General features: G+C 40.2%; 1 protein-coding gene and 1 long non-coding RNA gene across 2 annotated transcripts in view; one reads left to right on the top strand and one right to left on the bottom strand.

Annotated features, from left to right (window-relative positions):
* Positions 1 to 16,951, bottom strand: part of BAZ2B (bromodomain adjacent to zinc finger domain 2B) — a 257,806-nt gene that overhangs the window by 222,816 nt on the left and 18,039 nt on the right. The window lies entirely within an intron of this gene.
* On the top strand, positions 657 to 9,008 carry LOC131202755 (uncharacterized). Its single transcript, XR_009156219.1, has 3 exons — positions 657 to 935; positions 5,746 to 5,853; positions 7,927 to 9,008. It is a non-coding gene; the product is annotated as an uncharacterized LOC131202755 (long non-coding RNA).

Raw genomic sequence — 16,951 nt, 5'->3', positions numbered from 1 at the left:
AAACCAATGTTTTCCATAGTTAGAAGTAATAATTTTCAGGTTGAGAAGACTTCGTATTCTCACACTTTAGTCTCTAGTTGTCAGTACAATAGTTTATCACAACAACCAGATAGCCCTATATCCATCGAAAAGTTCTTGATTCCAAATGCTTGAAACTCTCAAACTGTAATTTTAACAAATCTTTTAAGTTGGATATGAAGTGACAATTTGTCTGTCAAAACTTTGATCCAGTATGCTGAAAAAAATACACAACTAAAAGTAGAACAGAATCTGTGATGGGGTTACTATCAGCGGTGAAATCCGGGGAGATCTATTGTTGTGTCTCGCTCGCTTTCCCCGCAGCCGGGTCCCTCTTATCTCCTGCCGAACGCTGAGGAATGTCCTGGCATGCCTCCAGCCCCCAGCCCTGGCTTCATGCCCAGGCAAATGGAGCAACTAGACCCCTCCCCCTCCCCCACAGCATGTGAGCCTGAGGAATGTGAATTGCCAACAGCTGGAGCCTGGAGAGATCCTCGCTTCCGAAGAATTGATAGCAAAAGGAAGGGAGGGGCAGGCCTGGATAAGTGCTGAGTCATGGAGCCACACCCATGGCCTATATAAAGGATCTGCTTTCTGGCATTCTCTGAGTCAGGCAAAGTCTACCTTGGATTGCTGAAGTCACTTCCTGGTCTCCTGCCTGCCTTGAGAACTCTGATAGGACTTTGGCAGAGCTGCAGAGGCACGCTTGCTACGGACTTCCCCGACCTGGCCGTCAGCGAGGAGTGGGATATGACATTTATCCAGCTCGTGTGAACCAGTAGCGCCGGCAGTGGGAGGCTCCGCTCACCCACCAGGACATCATTATGTCCCGTTTTTGACCCTCTGCACATGCATAGAAGGCTCTGTGCATGCGCAGAAGAGGCACGCACGCTCACATTCCCAAACCGGTAATGAAGGTAAGTGCATTTCACCACTGGTTACTATGTATATAAAATTTCATGGTTCCCTCTTTGTATAAGCTTCTGTTCAGTTGATTGATCTCTTTTACCAATTTCTGTTACGTCTAACTTTTGCTCTAGCCACAAGTCAGATGCTTTAAAACGTCAATTTTAATCTCAAAATTAAGAAACAGACCATCTTTAAAGAGCTAACAACACAGGCTGAAGCAGCCACCAATTGTTACCCCGCATTTTGAGGGCATAAATAGAACTTCCATTCCATCTTTAAACTATCTGTGAATACCTAAAACTATTTCAGGCTTCAACATTGTGGGTCCAAAATTAAGTAACCTGCCAAGTACAGCCCAACTGATATGAGGCAAAGGCTATCACAGATGCAGGTATTACCATGTCTTTCATGAGACAAGGCTCTAGTGCGGGTGTTGGCAACCTGCAGCTCTGGAGCTGCATATGGCTCTTTGACTCCTCTCCTATGGCTCCCTGCCAACCTGGCTGTGCGACCTGCTCTCTGCCCTGAGACAATGGCCCAACCCAGCCATAGCTGACACCAACCTCGCTAACATGAGGGCTGGCAGGGTGTAAATGGGATCCAGGAGGAGGGTACGACGAAAAGGGGGACAGGCCCGCAGCTGAGGAGCGAGCATGAGCCACCGCCACGGCTTCCCACATGACGACCCTCTTCCTCCTTCTCACGCGACCCCCTGGCTGGCTGTAGAGCATCCTCCAGGTGATGAAAGTCCCCCATGCAAGATTTAAAGCAAGATTTTCAATCAGTATCCCCAGTGGCACCACTCCTCTCTGTTTAGGAAGGTATCCCCACTCGTGCATGCCCTCCCGGCCCCACAACAGCAGGCCAGGGGGTCTCATGAGAAGGAGGAGGAGGAGGGTCATCTTCAGGGAAGCTACCACCACAGCTCGTGCTCGCTCCTCAGCCAGCCCAGATTTCCAAATAGTTGCCAACTAGAAAAAAAAAGGAGTAGCAAAGAGCCCCAAGGAGAGCTCGCCAGATCAGCCTAGTCTTGGTTTTCTGAGAGAGAGGCGGGGGGAGAGAGAGAGATGAGAAAATGATGGAGGGAGAGAATGAGAAGAGGAAAAAGAGTGAGAAACAAATGAGAGTGAGAGAAAGGGGAGAGGGAGAGGGAGAGGGAAATGAGAGAGAGCTGGAGGGAGAGAATGAGAGAGAGGGAAAAGAGAGAGAAACAAATGGGAGAGAGAAGGGGAGAAAGAAAAAAGAGAGGGAGGGAGGGAGGGAGAGGAAAAAGAGAGAAAAACAGAACTGAGAGGGAGAGAAAGAGAGAATGAGAAATGAGAAAATGGAGGGAGAGAATGAGAGTGGAAAAGAGAAACAAATGAGAGAGAAGGGGAGAGAAAAATGAGAGAGCTGGGAGGAGAGAAGGGGAGGGGAAAAGAGAGGGAAACAAATGAAAGAGAAGAGGGAGAGAGAGAAAGGAAGAAAGGGAGGGGAAAAAGAGAAAAACAGAAATGAGATTGAGGGAGGGAGGGAAGGAGAGGGGAGGGAGGGAGGGAGAGAGGGAGGGAGGGAAAGAGGGAGGGAGAGAGAAAGAGACATTTCCCACAGAAAACATCGGGAGCCACAAAACCTGGGAAGGCGTGGCTGGGGGGTGCCATGTGACAGGGTGGGAGTGACCTTGAGTTGGCTATGCCCACCCAGGTTTTGTGGCTCCCAACGTTTTCTTTTCTGTGGGAAACAGGTCCAAATGGCTCTTTTAGTGTTTAAGGTTGCAGACTCCTGCCCTAGTGCATGCAACTGTGTCATATAATTCTTCTCCAGATCCTTGATCAGTAAACCCAAGTTATTACATGTGAAAATAATAGTATTTTGGTAGCTTAAGCAGACATAGATAATTTTCATGAATTTAGTAAACATGTAAATACACTTTGAATAAGCAGCTTAACACTGGCCTATGTGCAAATGAAAGGTGGCCTAGAGGCATGAGAATCTACAAAGCTGAACTAGAACAGCTGTATAAGAAATAAATGGCTGTAAAGAAACAGTATTGGATCCAAACATTTTCAAGTTGCTAATTGTAACATTCACCTTCCTGAATGCTGCCCCCAGAAGTTGCAATCCAGCTCACCAAATGCTAATAAGGATGTCTCTAAACACTATAGAAGAACAATGTCCCGAATTGGTTCTGGCCTTTTCATGAATATCACTGACAAGAGCCAAGAATGAGCTGGGTGCATGATGAAATATGGATCACTTAAATGCTGCAATTTACATACTTAAGACATCAGGCTATAAGTATATAAGGGTGATGTTTATACTGTATGATATCACCATGCAAGTCATTTTGACATCATCATGGTTTGCTGCAGAAACTATTGGGCCCTTCAGAAGATATCTTGAGAAGGCAGAATTAGTCTTGGTCTGCTGGGCTGGCTGAAGTCCACAAAAATGAAGTCGGGCTCCAGCTTTCCATGGATAAGTTTTTGGCTCCAGAACAGAACCTATCCAACCAGACAGTCTGGTGATGATTGACCAACTACTACCATCTGTATCCCATTTGGTCACATTTTACAGGAAATTATTTTGCTTCATTGATGAAGACAGAATATTGCAATAATGGGGAGGAACATTGGAACTCTAAGAGTTGAATGTTTTCTGGTGTCCCAGACATGTTGACACAAATGGGCAATAACACATAACCCAGCATCAAATCCATTGTCTGTTGTATAACACTCTCTGTCGGGGCCTCGAAGTATAGAGGAACACAGAAATAACTCTGCTGAAGGCATGAAACAGCTGTTAAAAGAACATTTTTTAAAAAGTTATGAAAAAGAGAGAGAGATGGGAGGAGAAAAAACTCTCTGATATCCCTGCTTTGTTATGTAGCATTGTTTGATATAAAGGAAGCAGATTTTTCAAGAATCTATTACTATTATTATCAGTATACTACTTAAAACTGTAACCTTCAATTAGTTGAAACCGTACATCATAGGACAATGTCAAGTACCTCAAATGCACAGAATGTGTATACAACCCAAGACCCATCACTCCTGTGGAATTTAAATTTCAAGGATCTTCAGACGAGTTATATTTGCAAACTTGTCAGCTACAGTCACATGTCTAATTTCCAAAACTCCTTGTCAACTTCCCACAAAGTCATTGGGGAAACTGGCAAGAAGCTGGAAGTAGATCCAACTCCCACTGCTTCTTTGCCTGCCTCTGGTCATTTTGTTTCTCTCTTTAGGCAAGTCATTGTCAAATTCCCATCAGCCTTGCTATGCCTGTTTCCTGTCTACCTTGAAAGACTAACACAAACATATTTTAGTCCCTTTTCCTCTGTTCCACAGCTATGATTGTGCTGTTAGGATAATTACAATTAAATAAGTGTGGATTCCAATCACAGAGACCTTTGCTTAGAACCAATCCAACATCAAGAGACAACAGTTGTGTGATGATCTGACTTAGGAGATAGATGATTCAATAAAATAAACCCACATATACCTACCAGGACATTGTATAGACAAGAGGTCCCCAACCTTGGTCCCTTTAAGACTTGTGGACTTCAACTCCCAGAGTCCCTCAGCCAGCAAAGCTGATTGAGGAACTCTGGGAGTTGAAGTCCACAAGTCTTAAAGGGACCAAGGTTGGAGTCCCCTGGTACAGACCTTACTGGAATTAAGTAAACACAGGGGAGGGGGGAGGGCTGTAAAAAGTGATATTAGATTAATGCTAGGAAAGTTAAGTTCATGTTATTTTTTCCAATTTGCTTTACTTTCTACAAACTGTCCTTTCTCAAAAGTATTTTAAAATCTATTTAGAGAATCTAAGCAGCATTCTGGGTTTATCTGCAGAGTTTATATAATTTAAGACATTTAATTAAGATATTGTTAAAAAATGAATATCAACCTCCTTATTTTAGTCACAAATTACAGTGTACACTGCATTTCATCATGAGCCTTAGATAAAGCTGACAACTTGTTTCACAAACAGTACTTAGGATGGATGGAATAAAAGAAAATTGATTAGACAATATGCCTGTTCTAAAAAAAATTATGTTAGTTTCTATACATATCTGTCTGAAAATCAAAACATCCATTAATGTAAAACCCAACAGCAAAAATGTGGAAAACTGGAATATAATGTAAGGGAAACATCAGCTAGATTTTTTTTTTAATCAGACTTGTCTTTCACTGCTCAGAGTTTCTAGAAAGATCAGCTGTCTACAAGGTCTCCAAAATTAATGAATAGGAACTGAAGGCTGGCTGCTGGCAGTAAGATTCTCTAGGTAATAAATTTTAGCATGGCAAGATCTAGTTGTTCAAAACTGGATGTCATGTTTTTGAAGCTTCTGTCGGCATCATGTGACTTCCAGTATAATGTAAGGTTTCAGATGGATCAAAGCACTAATCAATATGACAATTAAAGGGAGGCTAGGATTTTGTAGGAGGAAGGGTTAGCACCCTCCAGTTGTTTTCCTTGTATTAAAAAGTGGCCATTTTCCATTGAAGCTTTAGAGATGCCTTCCTGGGGAGTGGCTGCTGTTACAAGCATCACAGGATTTATGTTCAGGACTGGACTCATGGAAACATTCCAGGCTTAAATCAAGGCAGTTTATGGGACAGAGTTTTACAGAAGCTTTGCGCTGTTATTATGTCATTTGTTACTGAACAATATGTGCATTATGTAATCTCATGTCATATGCAAGATTTCCTTCAGTTAGCATTTGTAGTCAAAAGAGGTCATTGTGATATCGTTTCAGGTTAAGCTATCAAAGTTATTGATAGAAGGATTTTATTTTATTTTGTTAATTAAATTATTCTCTTGCTTACTAAGTAGGAAACACCATCTTACTTATGTTCATGGGAGTTCATCTTGATATGGCAGGATATCCCAAAGCTTTCTCGGCACCTTTGCCAAATTGCATTATTTATGCCATTATTGCAGGTAAGGAAAATATTAAATTCAAAACAATATAAACTAGTGATTTATTTTGTTCCTTTCCTCTCAGAGAATTTCTATTTATAAAACCAAAATCAATTTTAAATGTCATGTGCTTAATTGCAGGCTATTTATAAAATAATCTTGTGATACATCTGTTTGCACAAGAAACTTGTGATGTTCCTATTCATAGAAAAGTTAGGTGAAATAATATATTAATTCCTTTGGACTATCGACATTGTACGCCCTTTTAAGACACTGTCTGATGGAAACAAACGGTCCCTTTCAACAGTCAGATTGTAATTTTCAGACTATTAATGCCATTTACCCATTGACTGGACTGGCTTGGAAACCTTAGAAACATGATGAATTTGAAATGCTGGTATTTTATTTTCAATTAGATGATACTAAGTGCAGGAGTCAGGATAACATGGGGCATACGGGTAGTCCTCGATTTAGAAACACCATTGGGATCAGAATTTGCTAAGCAAAAGTTTAAGTTTTAAGACAGTCTGTTATTAACAGCAGCTGCTTGCAATTACTGCAGGTTCAAGTCCCACCAGGCCCAAGGTTGACTCAGCCTTCCATCCTTTATAAGGTAGGTAAAATGAGGACCCAGATTGTTGGGGGCAATAAATTGACTTCGTATATAATATACAAATGGATGAAGACTATTGCTTGACATAGTGTAAGCCGCCCTGAGTCTTTACCCTCCATTTTATGAGCTGTTAAGCAAATCATTGCAGTTGTTGAGTGAAATGATGTGGGCATTAACTGAATCTGGCTTTACCCATTGACCATGCTTGTTGAAAGCAAGCTAGGAAGGTTGCAAATGGCAATTATGTGACCCTGGGACATTACAACTGTCAGAAATACACACTGGTTACCAAGTTTCCGAATTTTGATCATGTGGCTGTGGGGATCCAGTAAACAGTGGTAACCAACCAATTTTAAGTTACTTTTTTCAGTGCTGTTATAACTTCAATACAGTTGCTAAACAAGTAGATGTAAGTTAAGGACTATCTATAATCATATCCAATATCCAAGGAAACATTAGCAGGATAATAGCTTTTCCTTTGGGACAGAGAATGAAGAAACTCACATTTTCAATGGAAGAAAGGCACATAGCTACACAAGTCATTCAGAATGCCCTCTTCTCAACAATAAGTTGTAGTTCTGCTGTTGCTATACATATTAGCTTCATAAAAGTGGACAAGAGAGTTGGCACCTTATTTGACACCTGCTTTTTTTACTTTAGCTTTTCATTTTTTGTATAAAAAAAACCAACCCAACTTTATATGTAAGCTTTCCTCTGACAGGTCTAAGGAAATAAGAACGGTCCCACAGTGCTGTTGACATTTTCTCAATTCACTGTGTCTGTCAATTTTTGCAGTTATCCATATTTTGATTGGTCCTTTAAACTTGATTTATTTTAGCAAAAAAATAATCTTAAACCTCAGAGTTTCCCTTTTGTGTGGAATCATATTTTTAATACATACTATATTTAATTTATCAGGGGATGCAGGAGTCCCTTGATCCGGTAAAATTAACTCCCAAGATTGTAATTTTAGAGACCAAGCAGCCAGGACTGGGGCTAATGTGGAACAGATTATAAATAGCCTTTCTCTCAGAACCAGAGCTTGGAAATAAGTATGGGAAGTCAGGTCCTCCTGCCAACGGGGGTGAGAATTTGGCAGACACTCTGCTCTCAGCTGCCAGAATGGACCGTGTTTATTTTTGCTTTCCCCAAGAGCCCATTCTTGGAGTGGTGATGATGTAAGGCTTGGCCACAGATTCCAGAGTTATAACTGGCTGTCTAGTCAAGTGGGCAAAAGATGAAAGCAAGAGCAAGATAAATAAAGCATAAGAGAAAAGGGCTGAAACTTAAGAGCTAAATGACAACCATGCCATTTTTATTTCATGCTGTTTACAGGTTCTGAATGTATGGCCCCAACAGTATGTGAAAGCTCCAGCGTATGTCATTGATTATAACTCAGAGTAAGAGCTCATATTACACACCACTGAGCCTGTGGCTGTCATTAGTGAATACTTACTTATCCTGCATTTGTTTTCTTACAGTGCTCACCTTGCGCTTCTATTTACTTTTCTCCATCTGTGACTACTCAGTCCCAACGCAAGCACAGACTGAGCCTGTTTGCAGGGACAAAAACAAGGCGATGATCACATCGAGTTATTTTATGTATGTGCCTCAATAAGGAGCAATTGACCGTACCTTGCTAAAAATAGTGGAAACTGCAACTTGCATCTCAATATTAGTTAACAAAAATAGTATTGTTGTTTTAAAGACTAAAAGAAGTTAGAGCCCAGCAGATGTAGATCTTTTTCTGTGTATTTCTCATTCTTTTCCTGGATTTTAGGTAGGATAGCTCCAGTGGTGGATTCGGTTGGTTCGGCCGAACCAGTAGTTAAATTGCTGGCTGGCCCCTCCCCGCTCTTCCCCTTCCAGGAGTCACCCTGCGCCCCATTTTGGCTCCCAGGTAAGTGCAGGGAGGCCTACTAGGCCCAAAATGGGGCATGGGGCTGCAGTGCGCCCTCTGTGGCCCATTTTCACTCCCAGGAGGCTGCAAGGAGACCTACTAAGCCCAAAATGGGGCAAGGGGCAAGGCATCCCCCCATGGCCTGTTTTTGCTCCCAGGAGGCTGCAAGGAGGCCTACTAGACCCAAGTTAGAACACACGGGGGTGGGGGTGCGGTGCCTCCTCGCGGCCCGTTTTTGCTCCCAGGAGGCTGCAGAGAGGCCGAGTGCTGCCTGTCACACCCTCTGGCCACGCTCACCATGGCTACGCCCACCCCAGTCAATCATTAGGGCAGAGAACCGGTTGTTAAATTATTTGAATCCCACCACTGGATAGCTCCCTTGGAGACTGGTTCCAAAGTAAATCTCATACACTGAAATTTTACATTTGAGGAGGTTCACAATGCCTCCTGGGAGGAAACAATCTGAAAAAACATAATTTTCAAGTTGCAAACATTACCCTCTCATAAAATGTGTGTGGCAAATTGTGAAAATAATACTGGAAAAATAAGGCAGGTATCTACAAACTAGGTATCTATATAAATAAACTGAAAAGGTCCAAAACTGCACTAAACTACAGAAATATCCAGATACTCATACAATATTCAGCTGTTGTTCTTCATTGAACCAGCATAGGCTAAGCTGAGGTTTATTTAAATCAGCTAGCATGCGGGACAAACTTCCAGAAAACAAGTTCCTGGACTTCTAATCCAGTGGTTAAGACCAAATGAAAGGCATAAAAGAGCTCTGAGAGATAATAATAACTGTTGCACTAGCCAAACAAACAGCTTACCTCATGAATGTGTGATTCAGCAATGCAAATGTAGAACCCAAACCATTGGTTAAAACCAACATAATCTTGATAAATCCCCAGGGTTCTTCATTTCAAGCAGGCACCAAAATAGAGGCCTCAATCCCTGTGCTCTGCTATACCAACCATGAGTCAACATGAGGAGTCATATATTTTGGGAACCATTTTCCCAACTTGTCTGTAGGTACTGGGGGGATGGGAGGTGAATTTACTTTGATGTTTTTGTTTGCCCTTAATATCTTCTAACATTGGAAATGGTAATTAGTGATAGTCTTATTTTTATGTAGCACTCATGGTACTTCTTAAATACATGACAAGATTGCTCCTAACATGATTGGAAAGAAAGTTGCATGTACGTATCGGGAAGCAATCTATATCTACAAATTTTCCCAGAAATAATAAATTTGTACTGATCCAAAACTAACAGATAGACTAGATTAGTCCTTCCTCCGCATATTTTATATCAAGAAATATTGAAACTTTTCACCTACCAGTATTATTTGAAACAGGATGCTTCCAAAAACTTAAAGATCACTCCAATATGAAATACTCTTTCTCAACTACTTCATTTTAATTGGCAAGTTGAAAAATTAAAATATTGTGAAAATGCTAATATCTTAAAATTTGCACATTAATTTAAAATGTTATAAAGTGTTTCCAGTAGTAAATTGCTATTGCTCTCCACATTCCAAAATACTATTGTGATTTTTATGATGTAGAAATGTCCAGGTTTTATTGGACCAATAAATGTTAGAGTTTTCTAAAGGCTGTAGGATATACCCAATATAATTTCAGTGGATTTAACGCTATGCCTATTTTCCAATAGGGAAAAGGTTACTGACATCTTTCCAACTGTCAGCAAAACTTAGCTGGTTCAAGCGTGTATTAATGTGATTTAAATGATATTAAAGTAAGGATTGCAAAAGGTTGTCTTAAATCTGTCAAACAGGTTTGAATCTTGCTAATCTAGTTTAGTTTAAAACATGAAATGAAGGGGGAAAAATCCACTGCAGGCTTGAAACCCAGCCAGAAGCCTTAAAAAGAAGCCTGCATTTCAATGAACAGTTTCAAAAATGGGTTTCATAACCTTTGGTTTTCATGTGTATCAACAATGATTGAGTAGGAAAAACACTTTTTATTAACAAAATCATAATCAGTTGTGTATACGGTAACCATGGAAAGGAAACACTTTTGTGGATTATGGCCAGATTTTTGCTTCAAGCCATTTTAAACTAAAATGTAGCACATGTACACAGATGAACTCTGAAGTTTGTTTTGAAAACCTGCAGGCAATAAACCTGTAATCACTGTTAACTAAGGAATTCAAGTAGGAGAGTGTTCTGGTGTTTGTTTCCCAATTGCTGGCTTCCCACTAGAATCTGTTACAGGAACTATGGAATGGAATGGAATGGAATGGAATAGAATAGAATAGAATTTTTTATTGGCCAAGTGTGATTGGACACACAAGGAATTTGTCTTGGTGCCTATGCTCTCAGTGGAGATAAAAGAAAAGATACGTTCATCAAGAATCATAAGGCACAACACTTAATGATAGTCATACAATAGATTAGATTTTCTAATCTGGTTGGGATCTTAACTTCCCCACAAAGAGAAGAGGCAGGGAGTCTAGGACCTTTTCCACACACAGCAGTAGAATCAGGGGGTACTGTAATCATACTATTACCAATTCAAGATACCTAGAAGATTCTGGACAGGGTAAGATGATCCAAAATCAATATTTGCCATAGGGGTCAACATTACTGGTGCTAAATTTCTCTCATTCACAGTTTGAATTAAATCCAAACGATGGGGCATTCAAGAAATGAATTTTCTGAAAACCAGCAGCAAATCTAAACAAGATAGACTGCAAATATGGGAGACAACCATACAAAGGCTTTTTTACTATGAATTCTAAGAAATAGGGTGAAAGCTCCAAACACAAATTTATCCCAAGAAACACTTAAAATCCCTACGGGCAAATGACATGTCTAGAACAGCTCAAGGAAGCACTTAATCAGCAAAGGCAATTCATTTCTGAGATGCACAGAATCCAGCTTGCGTGTGTATGTATTTGCACGAAAAAGTCATATACTGCATTTGATTAGAGAGTTGCTGTCAGACACTCTGTAGAACGTGGAACTCTCTCAGAACTGGAAAACTTGCTTGCTACCCATTTGTTTCCTGAGGAACATCTCTTTCCAAGCTCCGCAAAAAAATCTGCCTAGTTTGGGTAGAGGAATATCCCCAATTATATCTTGGGCTGATTTTCATAGACACCATCACCAACACACCAGGGTCTGAGCTCAGGTCACCATCCATCCCATTTGATTCTTCAAAACGTCTTTAACTCAGTGACTCAGTTCATAAAAAGAACTAGCTGGCTGTATGACATGGTTGGTTGGGAAAAAATATACATCTAGGTATAGATTATGAGCCACCAGGACATCATCTGGAGAAGCTGCTGTCAGTCCTCTGGAGTCAAAAGATACAGCAGGGTATATGTTTTTGCAAGGGACCTGTCTCCCACTGTTACTGGCTACCATATTAGATCTAACAGAGACGCATACTCCAGGACCTTTCCATCAAACAATGCCACTTCATTGGACCCAAGAATAGTGTTTTCTCTGTGACAGTTCCTGCCTATGGAACAGCATCCCTCTGGAAATCCAGATATCATTGGCTCTGTTAATTTTTTTATAAGGCATTGAAGATCTGGCTGTTCCCCCAGATATTTGTTCAAGGGGTTAAAAGATTTAGTGACACTCTTGGTTAAAAGTTATTTTTATAAATTATATTGTTTTAATCTCAGACTTTGTGGTTTGAATCATGGGATTGTTTCTTTCATTGTCATTTCTGTGAGCTGGGCACCCATATGTATTATTTAATTAAAGTCAAGTAACTTAGTTACTTAATTACTTAATTACTTACTTACTTAATTAATTAATTAACTTAGTTACTTAGTTACTTAGTTAGTTAACCCTAGAGTCGGCAAAGACTAGCACATATGTGCGAGGGGAACCTTTACCTTTACCTTAACTTAGCAATCTATTGAGCAACGCAAATGCGCACTTACACAAATGCAAATACAAACGCAAAGCACGAATGGAAACAATTTCAAGAAGACTGCTCTGGAAAATTGAAGTGGAGCTGAAATATGCGAAGAGCTAAAAGAAGACAAGTTTCATGGTGTGAAACTGATCGCTAACAGCTAGTGGATGCTATGGTGCAACCTTTCTGTATTTATCTTATCAATGGATTTATTGGTGGTGGGTTGGGACTTACGATGTGTGCTTTTGGTTTACTGATATACAGGTATGCCATCTAGAAATCCTGTTAAATAAACAAATAAACAGATACTGCTTACCCAGGCAACACTGGCATACAAGCTTCTCGTATTGATGTTGTATGTAATAAGTTGCTCATCAAGGACTCAAATGGTAAATGGACAGGATAAGAACAATTGTTGCTGGACTTGTATTCTATTGTTTTTAACTAAAAGCATCAAGGGGGTGACTTTCTAATGACAGAGCTGATTAGTCTACCCATGAATTCTCAGACCACAGTGGCATGAATGCTAATTTTAATCTTTGACTTGTTATACATAACTGTACATTCTCTCCTCTCCCTTAGAGAAAAAGTTAGGATCTTCTCCTGGTAAGATGATCTGCAGAAATTATTTTAGGTATTTTTCCCTGGTTGGAGAACTAATGAAATGGTAGCACAATGAGGAAACGGAAGGCAGTAAAATGCTTTGCTATAGAAAATTCTAGGTTTATTTCCTGTATTTCCACCAAAATAATTTTGTCCAATGCTCCAGACAAAAATAGACAACTTTAGGCTTGATCAGTCATTTAATAATATAATGAAATGCAGAATGATTGCATATTCACAGACCAACTGTTGAGGAAAATACTTCACTGTAACTCTTAGTTAAAGTAATATGCCCTGATATAACTTCTGCAACTTTTAAAAACATTTAAATCAGTAGAATCTTCTAAAGAAGTATTTAAAAAAGGACTCCCCCATAATTTATAAAAATCACTAGGTAGATGTCAGGAGCTTGATACTTGAATGGATAGTTTGTTCTCCGAGTAACTACCGTATATCACTTCAAAGTTTTCTTTTTCCTGCCAGACACTGAAATCAATTTTTTTGAAAACAAGAAAGCATTTTCAGATTTTCTTCAGAAACTGAAATGGCTAGAAAATAGTTTCCAAGTCTTCTGTTTCCCCACCCCACCTGAGATAATAATTTAGTTTCCATGAAAAGTGAACTAGAAGAATGGAAATAAGCAGAAGATTATCAGTTTCAGTTGCAAGCCCGTTTCTTCTTCCATGTCAAGCTTCCAGTTTCCTTGGCAACCAAGGCGGCATCAAGGGACACTGCATGAAGTATACTTTCATGGAGGAAAATGTTAGTCTTCAAAAAAAAAAAAAACATTTTTAAATAGAAAAATTATCTGACATTATCCCAAGTCCTCAGTAGACTTTACAGTTCCAAGTACAAGTGCTTGGAATTTAAATAATTGGTACTTACACTTTTGTAAATAGATTTAAGTTTGAGATGGAAGTGTGATTTAAACAATCAGAAGTAAATGTATAAAACTAAAGTGAAGGATTTTCATCTCTCAAGTTGATCTGGAAGAGAATATGAGTTGGATCCAGATCCTTTCTCCAGCAGCAACCGCAAACATATCGATCCAAATTTAGTTTTTTCAAAGTGTCCCAACTCCAACTCTCTTTGAAAATCTGGTTGATACAAGGCCCACCAGAATAGAACCAGGTCATATAAGTCTATTAACAGTTCTGAACCTGATACAAGTGTGTCTCCTTCCACAATTTAATTCCATCAGCTTTTTTGCCTCTCTTCCATTCCTTTCTCCTAAAGCTGGCAAGGTATTTCTTTTTCCTTTGATGATATCAGGGGAGGACCAGAATAAAGTAGCAGCAGCCACACTATAATTTGGCAACAGTGACATTCAAAAGGTGGAAAAGGGGTGCACAAATACATTATGTGTAGGTGTGTATATAAGTGCTTGTGTGTTTTAAAAGTGATAGTAGACTCAGCCTCCCCCAAGCCGGGGAGAGACTATCTGGAGCCCAGTTTGCAATACATAAAAGCTAGTCAGTTCTTAGGTTCTCTGCAATGTGCGTACCAGGGGTGGGTTCCAAATTAAAGTCACTCAGGGCAAGGTGGGGCGGCACCTTGCTGTGAGTGACATCAAGTTGGCCATGCCCACTCAGTCACATGACCGATGCTGCAGAGACAGAGCAATTTCTCCCAGGGGACAACCAGAGCTTCGCCGCCACCTCTTTTCCTTAGAGGAGCTGCCTCCAAGTCCTTGCGAAGGGACACACACACACACACACACCACAAAACAACACAACAGACTCACACACAATGTAAAAGCAGCTGCACTTCACCCAAAATGGCACCTGCAACAGCAGGAACTTCACACAGCCACAAAAAGCTCAAAAACCAACTTTTACACTTTACACACACTTTACATACACACACACACAAACAAAATGCCACATACAGCTTTGTGAGATTTTGCGTGTTTGTGTAGTTAGAGTGAAACACTACAGAAACACACCAAATCTCAGAAAGGTGCACAAATATTTTATTTTATTATTTTATTTTATTTATAATTTTTAGATCAAGGATCTCCAACCTTAGTAACTTTAAGGTTTGTGGACTTCAATTCCCAGAGTTCCTCAGCTAGCAAAGCAGGCAGATTGAGTTGCTCACTGAGGAGATGGATTGCAGGCAAGCAGATTCAGTTGCTAACTGATGCAACTGATTGCACCAGCCAAAGGAAAGCGAGCCCGAAAGGAGCAGTAATTAGGTAAGTAGGGAGGGGGTGATTGGGTGGGCTAGAAGAAAAAAAGATTTTAAAAGGCTCCTCTGACGATCCCAGCTGAAGTTGCCTAATCGCAGCCCAGAAGCTCTTAACTCAGCTGGGATCGCCAGAGGAGCCTTTTAAAACCTTTTGTTTTTACAGCCTCTTCAGCTGAAGAGGTTGTTAAAAAAAAAAAAACTTTTAAAGGGTTCTGATGATCCCTGCTCAGCCACGTGATCATCAAAGGCTTTTTTAAAAAACTTTTTAAAGCCTTTTTTTGGCTGAAGATGCTTTTAAAAGTAAAAAAAAAAAACTTCTGATGATGGCGTGGCTCAGCTGGAGCAGGGGGCGGGGGCAGGGATTTTTGCTGCCGGTTCTCCGAACCACCAGCCACTATCGCTATCAGATCGGGAGCATTTCACTCCTGGCTGCTTACCTTCCACAGCAGCTAGTCCAGAGTCAGGAAGGCAAGCTGACCCAAGTTTTCGGAGGCCGCCAGCCAGCCACCGCTGCTGGAAAGTGGCTGGCCAGGAAGCCTTCAAAAAGGCTTTTTTGCCAGCCGTTTTCTCCTCAGGCTGCCAAAAAGTACCAGCTGTATCCCCATATTCTTTGCACATGCGCATCCCATTGGACTTGCAAGGCACTGGGATGCAGATGTGCAAAGAACATGGCAGTGATGAACATGGTGGCCGGGGAACCGGTTCGGGGGCGTGGCCAGCCAGCCATTACTATCAGTTCTCCGAACGCCAGCAGATTTTTACTACCGGCTCTCCCGAACCGGAGTGAACCGGGAACAGCCCACCACTGTTGTCTACATACATACATGTGTATATATACACATATATACATACATACACGTGTGTATCAAAAACTGTTTTGAACATATTTTAAAGTGCATGCTTCTAGGTATAATTCTCAAATGCTGAAATTTATGAAGGCCAACAAATAATTGCTTTAAAGATTTCCAAATGCTTCTTTAAAAGAGGAATTTGAGACAAAAACAGAACTGTGTTTTTAAAAATAATTTCTTTAGATATGAACTGTGCTACATCTGAATTTGCTCAGGAATTCCAAATATATACCAGTTCTTTACAATTGAGATATTTCTATCCCTTATCATTTGCCTTCTTAAAAATACTGAAATTTATGTTTTTCTTTTCATAACTACTTAAGCTCAGTTTTTGAGATTTCTGTTAAGCAGAAGCAGTCTAGACATATTTCCAATACTGGAGTATGTACTTGTGCAAAATATACTTTCCTTTTTACCACCAGCATTCCAACCCCCACCCCCACACACAAATATTAGTGTAGTGTTTCCCAGAACTTCCTGCTTCTACCCCTATCTGCATTGAAGGTTTACTGGATCATGTTCTGTTCCTTTCTGTAACTTGGGAGTAAATGTAAGTCAAAAAAGAGAATTTAATTTTTTTTAAAAAATCTTAACTTCAATTACAAATTTCACATTGTATTCTAACTTCTTCATTCTGACTAACCCTGAAAACAACTGTTACATAGAAGTTGACTTCATGCATTAAGATTATACTGTAGTTTCTTTAAATGATATTCATTAACTCTCAATTGGTTTGGTTTCCACAACACATCATATTCATGGATTATAAACCACAATAATTTGTGTTAATACACATTCAACCCAACCCAAAGCAACATTATGACTTAGCATTATGTATAAAGAATTTGATGCTTTCTCCTTTCCTTTCTAACTTTTTACATGAGGCTGATGGGTGAGCTCATCCATCATCATGGGATAAGGCATCACTGGTATGCTGATGATACCCAATTATGTCTCCCCAGCCTAGGTGAATTAAATGCTACCATGAACATCTTATCTCAGTATCTGGCTATTGTGGTGTCTGGATGGCAACAACAGGTTTCAACTGAATCTGGCAAGACCGAGT

The sequence above is a fragment of the Ahaetulla prasina genome, chromosome 1 (assembly GCF_028640845.1).
Source record: "Ahaetulla prasina isolate Xishuangbanna chromosome 1, ASM2864084v1, whole genome shotgun sequence".
Lineage (NCBI taxonomy): Eukaryota > Metazoa > Chordata > Lepidosauria > Squamata > Colubridae > Ahaetulla > Ahaetulla prasina.
Note: the sequence above shows the minus strand (reverse complement) of the source record. Positions and strands in the feature narration are given on the sequence as shown.